The sequence below is a fragment of the Sander lucioperca genome, chromosome 12 (assembly GCF_008315115.2).
Source record: "Sander lucioperca isolate FBNREF2018 chromosome 12, SLUC_FBN_1.2, whole genome shotgun sequence".
In the NCBI taxonomy this organism is placed as follows: domain Eukaryota; kingdom Metazoa; phylum Chordata; class Actinopteri; order Perciformes; family Percidae; genus Sander; species Sander lucioperca.
Genome location: NC_050184.1, coordinates 26842338 through 26853434, shown reverse-complemented (window position 1 = coordinate 26853434; position 11097 = coordinate 26842338). Strand labels below are relative to the sequence as shown.

At 39.3% G+C, this 11097-nt stretch overlaps 1 long non-coding RNA gene across 1 annotated transcript; it reads right to left on the bottom strand.

Moving 5' to 3' along the window:
• Positions 1–1401: 1401 nt before the first annotated feature.
• On the bottom strand, positions 1402–10870 carry LOC116062136. The gene is made up of 3 exons (XR_004107888.2): positions 10741–10870; positions 10484–10493; positions 1402–1414 (listed from the first exon to the last, which is right to left on the bottom strand). It is a non-coding gene; the product is annotated as an uncharacterized LOC116062136 (long non-coding RNA).
• Between the last annotated feature and the right edge of the window lie 227 nt (positions 10871–11097).

Here is an 11097-nt window from a genome sequence, read left to right as displayed (position 1 = left end):
ATATATATTCCTAAATCAAATTACGTATGTTACATACGTTAGTGACAACAAAAAATATATGTAATGTTTGTATCTACAGTAAATAAACACAAAGCTAAATATATTGAGGCATAGTACAGATTCGTCATGATACATTTGTACTAGATTATTACAAGCTGCCTTGCCACAATGGCTGTCAAGTCAGGCCTTCTTGTTTGTTTACTCTGGGTCTAGAATCCAATTGCAGGAAATTAATTCTGAAATTTAAACTGCCATGTCAAACAGTGGAGAAGTGTGTAAGGATTGTTAACATGGAGGAAAAGCATCTCCCTTCTTTAATGCAGGGACAAAATGAGTAAAATACAGTAATAAAGAAAATTAAATTGTGTTTTATGGAGTCGTTAAGTCAAAGGCATTGTCTGCTGAGAGCAACAAAGTCATTAACCGGTTATGACTGCCGTGAGATAATTTCCTCTGTTCCTTGACACCGGGAAAGTGCACCTGTACAAACTTCCTCAAGGACAACATGTCGGTAATAGTGTTTATTAAAGACACTAAGGCTTTTTCTTCTGGCTAGAGTTTTGTTTTGCATTAGAAGGACACCTGTCTGGCACAGGCAAAGAACTCCTGGCGAAACTTGGACTGGGTGCATACATACAGGTACATGTTAGCAGCCGCATTGCTCAGGCTCAGCATGGTGCCAGTGTCTGCTGCTATATTTATCTGGAGGTTATAATCATTACGATCCAAACTGTACATGTGAGTTGTGCGCAGGATGATCTGAGTTATAGCACGGGTGACAGACAACAGCACAAAACTCATGGACACAGTCACCAGAAGCACTACAGATTTTCTCATCCTGGAGCGCAGCAGGGGCATGACTTTGTTGACCCTGGAAGTTAAATCAGCTGTGATATGAACCTGATTGCTGAGAGAGATTAGACGCAGGGTCAACCCGTTAAGTGTGAGGATGATGATGAAGGGTAATATGTAGGCTTGCAGGGTTTGAAGCCAAACCAGGGCGTGAATGAACTGAGTTGGGGCCTCCGGTTTGTAAATACATCTGGTCTGGTTGTTCGCATAGACTGAGGCATTAGACCAGTAGTAAGGAATGGCAAAAAGATGACTGAAAAAGAAAACAGCCATCGTAGTCCATGCTGCACATCTCAAAGTGCAGATTTTAGTTTTAATTTTCCACGTGTGGATAGCAACAAAACGTTCCACTGTAAACACAACCACCAACCACGTTGAGGCGTTGTATGCTCCGTAGTTAAAAATGTCCCTCAGGCTGCACCATGGCTCGTAACTCCAAAAAGGCTCCTGCTGGTGGTACTTAAAAGAAAGCTCAAGAACCACAATGAAGATCAAAACGAGGTTGTCCGCCACAGAAATGGCCATCAGGTAGAAGGTGCTGGACCTGGAGAGCTTGCATTTCCTCTTCCAGATGATCATAAAGGTGATGATATTGGCTGAGGAAAAGATTTTTGTAAATAAAGGCATTTACTAAATAAAAATTACTAAATTAAACACTAACACTAAACACTAAATTAAATTAAAAGCATCATAAAACAGTAATGCATTTTGGTATGATATCAGCCAACAGCTCTAACTCTGTCATTGATGTACTTACAGGGGATACCCACAGCGGCTAGAGCAGGGTAGAAAACCTCTTGAAGTGTCACCAGCCAATGTTTCTTTTGAGGGCTCATATCTTTCTTGCGCCACAGGTGGCACCACGACAAAAGCGGCATTAGAAGCTTCTTAGCTCAGTATGCATATATTGCTCAGCAGAAGATGGTCACTCCCACCTCATCTTGACATACAAACCTTGACAGTGTGTCAACAACCTGGTAATATGTGTTGAGTGTTGATGAGTAAAGGGCAGGGGCGGATCTAGAAAAATATTTATGGGGTGGCGAGAGGGGGGCAGGAATTTTTGAGGGGTGGCAACATTTGACAGACGTATATATACTGAATTTTATCACAGTTTGATGAGAAATAGTATGTACACACTACAAAAGGGCACAGGCTGCCATTTACAAACTCAGACAGACAAACTTAATCTCATGCAATCAATATCTTGCATTTGAGCTTTCATGTGAAACAGTTCATATTAGGAATAAGTGACCATACGATGTGATCTCACTTAATAGGAGATAGAAGTATGATAGAAGTAAGGGGCATTATCACAGGAAAGGCATTAAGGTAAGACACAGGTGATGAGTGGCGAGAGGGGAAGCAAACAGTTTTGGACTGTGTCAGAGAGGCAGCGTTGCAGGTAGCATTTGTACAAGATTAGGAACTGTCATTGAATAGTTATAACCATCAGACTGTGTTAACACACACACTAACATTTTAGCCTGGGAGAGTATTTTTACGTTCATTTGTTTATTTTTTTAATTTAATCTGAGCAATAGATCTAAAATACATTCTACACAAAATATAAAAACTCATCTCCCCATCTCATCACACTTTCACACTGACAACTTTCCCTAATTATTCATATTTAAGCAAACATGAATTTTTATATTTATTTGATGTCTAAGCAATGTCTCTTAAATTTTATAAAAATGTCCATCTTTGTCATTTGTTGTTCTTATTCATATGTAACTTAGTATATATGCAGCAACAGTTTCCATACCATGTGGACCAGCTCGACTGGAGATCGTTGGTGATGGCCAAGGCACTCTCCTTTCCCTTTCACTGTCTGAGCCCTGCACGGTATCTTGTCTCTCGCTTTCTCCCTCCTCATCTTGGTGATGCTCTCCCTCCATATCTTCACTGCTGTGGTGTTCTCCCACCTCGTCCTGTCCCTGGTCGCCTCGGCCTTGTAGTCTATCTCTGTCACGTTTCTGTTGCCCTTTTCTCTCCACCTCATCTTCATCTTCTCTCTCTCCTTCCACCTCTTCTCTCGCTCTCCTTCCACCTCTTTTCTCTCTCCTTCCACCTCATCTTCTCCGTCTACCTTGCTCAGTTCATTTTCTATTTCTCTCGCCTTTCTCTTTGGTGAGAAAAAACTACATATGCTACCTTTCCTCTTCATTTCTGTAAGATTAAAAGTAATTTTACAATGTTTTCCTTGACAGACGTTGAATCAATATTAGCTTTTGTAGCCTACTTTACACAGAACAAACGTCAGACCTAACTAACATTATATGTATAGTTAGCAAAATAACGTTCTTCAACCTGATTTTTATCATCTCAAAATCAGCATCGCAACTATGCTAGCACTGTGCTTTCATTATAATTTCATTTCTTGATAGATAGTTAATCTGTTTTGACCTCTTTCCTCCTGTGTCTCCTTTCCTCACGACTCCTGGCTCCCTCGCTTCGCGCCACTCAGTTTTCCAAATAAATCAGGCTCTTGCCGCTCTGGCATCATCTCGTGCTGCATTCACTGCAGTTCCGACTGCAGTGAATGCAGCACGAGATGACGCTGACATTGGAGATTCTCGCTCATAAATTGTCAAATTGGCCATAACTTTTAATTCATTGCTGCCAAATGGGGTGGCAGCAGGGGTGGCAAGGCTTTCTTTTAGGGTGGCCACCCTATGCCACCCCGGTAGATCCGCCCCTGGTAAAGGGGATTTTTGACGGCGTGACAACAGCTAATGAAAAAGCAGGAATCCTCATTTGATAAAATTGTGTTTTTATCCGTCTATGGCGTCTTAAAATTCAAATTAAATTGTTTGTTCACTTGGGGTCAGCGGACAAAAGTTATGAACACAACATTGACATGTCATCACCTTTTAAGTTGATATGGTGAACTTGTTAGCAAACAGTTGCTTGTTTACACATCCAGCAGATGCAGAGCAACATCATCATTTATTTAGAGTTGTGTTTCTGGCCACCAGCTGAATGTAATTCCAACATTAACTCTCTTTAGCTCTGTTTTTGGTCTGTATACTCCTGAGGGAAACATCTGGTTCTTAAGCTGCTGAATGCTCCTCAATGTTCAGCTTGTTGATAACTGTGTCTGCCATGAGCAGGTCGGATGGATGGATGGATGGATGGATAGAGTACTTTATTAATCCCAGCAGGCATGTTTTGTTATTTTGCTTTGATATGACTCCAAATATGAAATAAAACAAGTCTGCACACATTGATCTAATCTCTGATGTAAATTTAATTCTTAGAAAACTGGGTCATTTGAACTTAGTAAGATGGCTTGATTAAATGAAAGGGAATGCAGACTTGCCAGCTCCTGAAATTCAAATCAAACATGCCAATTCCTAAAACCTAAGTCAGGAAAGAGCTCCAACAATAATATACATAATAAAACTGGCAGTCGTGCACATCCTCTCCAGTGCTCGAATTGCATTTCCAAAAAAGGGTCCCCCACATTGCCCCAAAATACAAAAAACACAGTTTCTGTCTTTGAGTCTGGACAACAGAAAGGGCTTAGTCCAAGCATGATGTATTAATATTAAATGAGTGGTGTGAAGCTTTTTTTTGGTTTGGAGGTAGTTCATTCATGGCAGAAAAGCCTGGGTCACTCTGTATAAATTACCAGATAAAACTTCTTTGCAGTCCTCTAAGGCTCTTTCCAGTTGGATTGCCACTTGGCTTCCAGGGTTTAAAGTCTTCAAGACTTTTTTGAATGATTATTCCAGGCTGCTGACCAGACCATTCACTCATTCTCTCAATACAGCACATTGCATGATTTGGGCCAATCGAGTGTGACCAGAGGAGTCGATTAGATCTTAGTGAGGTAGAACTCAATAAGCTATGGCTTCTTCGCAGTTTACTTAAGCTGCTCTCACACTGCCTTGCTGAAACCGCCCTGACAACCATCTACCTGCAAAGAGCGTTGCTCAAAAAAGCAAAGCATTTTTAAATTGGCAGAAGTTCAGCACGGTGAACTCTCAGAGCAAAATCTGTGCACGTTTACGTGGGCAGCAACTGCTTCAAACCCCTACCGCCGTGATCGAAACCGCCTTCCTCTGTCGCCTCCCCTCATTGAAATGACGGAGGCAAAGAGTTATTGGTTGGCACTGTGAATGTTCCTTTAAGGCCAAGGCAGAGATGTTCACAAGTAATTTTTTGGAAGTCCAAGTCGAGTCTAAAGTCTTTGAGCTCGAGTCCAAGTTAAGTCTCAAGTCTCTGGCCATCTGATCTGTCCCTAACACTGTATTGTTAAATCTTATGAATTCAAAGCATGTCTTGTAGCTACCATCCGTACAGTACAGTATTAAAATCAGTTGTAGGATAACTTTATGGGGTCTACTTAACACATCCCTCTAGCCCTCGCACCTGGTGAAATATTAACCTAAGTCTGTCACATCATATGGATGCAACTATAAAGATACTATTTGCCTGTTCCCAGCATTAGCACAACACTTTGCGATGGTTAGCTTGTTACCTGTGACGATATATGCTAAATGTAACGTCTCTTTCACTCAAAAAAATGTCTAATGTTGAAGTGGAAATCAAGAGAATAGTGGCAGCGCCACACCAGTTACAGAACAACATGCATCTCAGTGTCAGTCCAAATTACGCACAACACCGACACAGCGTTGTTCCTGGGGAGATGGATCTGTGCGTCCCACCTCCTGTGCACCACGGATGTCTGAGCCTCAGCAACTACTAACTATAAAGATACAATTTGCCTGTTCCCAGCATTAGCACAACACTTTGCGATGGTTAGCTTGTTACCTGTGACGATATATGCTAAATGTAACATCTCTTTGACATTAGCATGTGACTGACCTATTTGGGTGCGTTTTGAGATGCCTGATGAAGTTCGACATTGTTGAACACCTGTCACCGGCATCATTTATCTTGGTGCCACACACCTTGCATGTAGCTGTTCGCTTACTGCCACTGTTTACGAAGTTATTGAAAGCAAAACTATTGACAAAAGGCACAACTCTTGGTGTCGCCATCGTCAATGCATTTTTTTATATGTGAGTGCGCGCACATAAGGCATAACGCATGCGTTACGTTGCACATTATGGCAAAGGGCAGGAGACATGCAGCTCGTCATACGTTTCCCCAACGTATATGCGCCAATAAAAGAAAATAAAAATACATGAATAAATTTAGATTTAAAAAGCAATAATTGCATGAAAACAGGTTGTTGACGAGTCTCGAAGCTTGAGTCCGAATCAAGTCTGAAGTCTTTTGGGTCGAGTCCAAGTCTCAGACTTGAGTCCCCATCTCTGGGCCAAGGTGAATGCTATTGGCCAAGTAGTTCCTTTCAGTTCCTCTTCAGCTTTTTCCACGTAATTAAGAAACCCCTCCATTCATATAATATGCAAAATGTTGTCTAATATTAACACTGTCTTTCTTCGCTATAACAGTCGCTACCATCTTTTGAAAATGATAGTTGGTAGTTGAGACAGACAGGAAATGAGGGGAGAGAGAGGGGTAAGGCATCCCACAAAGAACCCTGGCTAGAATTAAAATGGGGACGTTGCGGTTAAATGGCATGCAGCTAAACCATTCTGACCCCCTTACAGTCATCCACATGCATGCAAGCATGCAAACAGGAAAATTGTTTGCGGTCTGTGTGTTTATCCCAAACCAAAATGGCTCTAACCTGTCTTATCCAATTTGCTAAAACTCTGTATATAGGCCAACAGTCAGCCAATGAGCTGTACATTTGAATATTATTCACATTATTAAGTCTGACAGTATGAATGTCTTGGCCAATTGATGTAACCTAATTACAGGGCTGCCTACTTTTGAGTCAGATGTCCCGTTATCAAAACGTTGATTTTTAAATGTCTGAGGATCTTATTTGTATCAGCTCTGCAATAACAGTTGACATTTGGGGAAAAAGCACCAGTCAGTTAAGGGGTGTTTTTTTTTTTACCTCCTGTCTGTGCACATCATGTTCTCTGAAACCATCTGTTTGTCTGGTGCTGGAAAACCTTTCCAAACCTCTTACACTGTTGATTTTAGAAGTAGCCAGACTAAGCAGTCACAAGTAGAACAATACATAGATTTGACATAAACTTGTTACAGGCTGTTACAATTCAGTGCATTATGCACCGGCATGCACGCTATGGACACTCTTTTGAGGAAGAGGAACTCTCTCCTCAGGCTCACAATCAAGGCGCTCTCTCTCTCCAGATGCCCCATCTGCTTTGATGCTGAAGAGGCTCTTTGGCCATTCTCCATGAGATAAAAAAAATTATGTGTCTTGTGGCTAATGAATTAAATGTGCAGAAAATCTAAATGCTATGTGTCTAATCTAAAATCAAGACATACAAAAACACTTTAGTTTTTGTTTTCAACATGTCCAATCCATATAATGATTAATACAGTGCTAAATTACAAACAACTTGGAACGTCTGAACTATCGCATGTTTTGATTTCAGGTCAGTACATCCACTTAATCGAATGGATGTCAGTATTATTAGTCAGTATTATTAGTTGTGGGGTGACTATACTTTTTCTCAAAATACAATTCAGTTTTTTCAAAGCAATAGTTCAAAATTCAATGCGCTTAATTTTCTCACAGAAGATTAGATGAAAAGATTGATACCACTGTCGTGTCTTTCCATTAAATATAATAATATATATATATATATATATATATATATATATATATATATATATATATATATATAATATTATTTTATTTTATTTAAACAACAACTCGGCTACACTAACGTTAGTTGGCTAAGAATCTTTTAGCAGAGGACTCTTCCAGTTAGTCAGCTAGTGTTGCCAAGTTGTTTATTTTCATTTGGTTCTTTGATACTTGAGCAGTTGGCTGCTGAAGTAGCAATAGCATATTCTTTCTACACATGAAATATGATGCTACAGCCAGGAGCATTAGCTTAGCTTAGTACAGCACGTAGTCACTACGCCCCCTGTAAATCCACAATTCTACACTTTTTACACATTTTTTGCACAGATTAAACAAACAATAACCTGTTTGAGTGTTGTAGGTTTTTTTTATACTTTGGAAACAGCCAAGCTAGCTGTTTCCCCCTTCTTATATGCTAAGCTAACTGTATCCTGGCCACAGGGTATTATTATTATTATTATTATTATTATTATTATTATTATAGTAAACCAAATCTAAAACAAAAAAATAAAAAGAATAGATAGTAATATATTTTACTACTGAACAAAGGAGACATGCAGCATGAATTTCAGTCAACTCTCGTGATATTGAACCACTGAAATGAAATGAAATGGAATTGGCATTCCAGGAGATGCCTCTGTGCCGCAATTGCTTCCCATCGGTTACTAAAGTATGAAGATTAAAAATTAAACATTAAGGCCATTCTCCAACCAAATGTTTTGCATGTATATGTAGCTATATAGGCTACTTTTGAGACATTAAACCAGGCCCTAACTAAAACAAACTAAAACTACTGTAAAATTAAATATATAACAACTAAAACTAAACATCTCTGGAAAACTGAAACTAAAGTCAAAATAGCAAACACATGGGAAATAAATAAAACTTAAAGGAACACGGCGACTTATTGGGACTTTAGCTTATTCACCATAACCCCCCACAAACTATATTCTCAGAAAGGCGAAGCAGTGCTACTTCTGCTACTTGGGCGGAGTGATATGCTTGCAGCACCTGAGAAGCCCCGAGCAGAGAGTAGAAATGCTTTGCCTTTCTGAGAATATAGTTCCCAGTTTATATACGGTTAGAAGATGGCTGTGTCTCATGTGACCTTGTTATTTGTACACGCTGTGACTATATAAATCACAACATGTAAATAGGAACATGTTGGCGTTATTTTGTCACTTATTCGGAGCAGTAGGCTAGTTGGAGCCGATTACCTTCAGGATCCATGCTAGGCTAAGCTACCGGTGGAGCCGTCGGACAGAGTTACAACACGCATGGAGATGAGAAGGGTATGTATGGACTTATCTAACTCTGGGGGATACCGTGAATAAGCTGAAGGCCCAATAAGTCGGCGTGTTCCTTTAAATGACATTGAAAGGTCAAAACTAAAATAAAGTAAAAAAGAATTGCAAGTTTAAAAACAGCCTTTTATAACATTGCCTGTCTCTAGCTTCACTAAATGGACAGACATGAAAGTGGTATTAATGTTATCTGACTCACAACGAGAGAGAGACAATAAGCATATTTTTTTCTAAATGTCAATCTGTTCCTTTAACATCACAAACTGCACCACATACTAACTGATTACAAATAAATATTTCTATTGTTTTGTAGGATGTTGAGGCCGTTAGGAATGATAAACAGAGGGACATTTTTTTCCAAATCGGGCAGATTTGCAGAGCTATGCACCTGCAGTCCATTTCCAATCCATGGAGGCTTGTAGATTTTATTACCTATAAAATCAATACAAATTATGTGACAAATCAATCCTTCATTGTCTTTTTGTTTTATTGCTTTGACATTTACCTCCCATGTTTTAAAAGTGATGTCCACTTGCTATGCATTAAAAACTCATTTTGAGATGTAACTCAGTGTTGAGTGTTTTTAACAAATGATTCCACTTGCATCGGTTTCAATTTAGATAACAGTCTTGCTGATTGCATAATGGGTGTGTGGCGATGCTTCTTTTGTGCTTACGTCCAGATCACTGAGTTTGTCCTGTATCACTGCCAGCCCCATTTACAAGTAAGAAGATGAGAAGTTCAAAAATGATTTAGATGTCGATATAGAAAATATAAATCTGGTTCATCTGTTTTTGGTCTATTGGCACCAGCAACATGTTTTTTTTTTTATAGTATCTAATAATTCACTGACAGTGTTTTGAGTTTGTAATGTGGTTCATCAAATGACAAAAAGGCAGGGTCTACAACTAGTAAACCAGTGTTCTTTTTATATATTATTTCCCTTTGGTGAGGTTTTTGTGGCTTTTCATGAAACAATACAGAGATGAAAAGATGTATCTTAACCGTGCCAACTTGGGTATGATAGCCTAGCTATGAATCCCAACAATCCTCCAAGATGAGTGTTCAAATTAAAATTCCAGTGTGCTGTCATGAGGGCAGAACAGTAAAAACCTCAAGGCAGAAACTCATAGGAAGCAGATGTCAAACAAGACAGAATAAAACCCTGAAAAGAAGTTTGACGAGAAGCGAAGGAACTGACATATAATATAAGTATGCATGCCTGCACTAACTACGACTAAACACAGTACTGAGTACTGGTAATTCACATTAACAACAAGATGCAAATAATTAACAGTGATTAGCCTGGGAATTAGCTTACACAGTCTGTGTCACCATCTGTTGGTCATCAGCCAGCACAGCAGGACCTCTTTCAAATCTAAACAGCAGAGAATTCGTTGGACATCAATCAATCAATCAATCAATCAATCAATCAACATTTATTTATAAAGCACTTTACAGTAACCAGCAGGTATCCAAAGTGCTTCACATCAGAAACCAAAAGTAAAACACATATCATACACCATATCATACAATAAAAAGAATGAAACATAGAAAACAGTAAAATCAGAAAAGGTTACATAGAAACAGGAGAGGGAAATTGTCACACCACTACTAAGTATTAAAAGCCATTCTAAACAAATAAGTTTTGAGTTTGGACCTAAAAAGAGCTACATCTGTAATCGTCCGAATATCAGGGGGTAACTTGTTCCAGAGTCTCGGGGCAGCAACCGCAAAACCCTGATCACCCCACTGTTTATACCTTGACCTTGGGACTTCTAAAACCAGTTTATTTGAAGATTGCAAGGACCAGTTGTGCTCAGACAGGGTTAAAATCTCGGACAAATACTCCGGGGCCAGGCCATTTAAGGCCTTGAAAACAAACAATAAAATCTTCAAATCGATTCTAAAACGCACAGCAGCAGCATTTTGCACTAGTTGAAGATGTGAGATGGAGGTTTGATTCAAACCAACATAAAGAGCATTACAGTAATCCAACCTTGAACTAATAAAAGCATGACATACAGTGTCACATTCCACAAAGCCTGGACATTAGTATCCTGCCTGTAATAAAATGCCTTTTAAAGCCATAAAATGAACTTTGTCAGAGAATCGCTGACATTTAAGGCTGTGAAGCCTCATCTTATGCTCACCAACAAAGCGAATAAGCGTTTTTTCACAAAATCTCAAACTATTCCTTAAAAATAAAGCTAACTGAACATATTAGTTCAACACAATGATGGATAACAGCCCCTTAATGTAAGCATAAGAAAT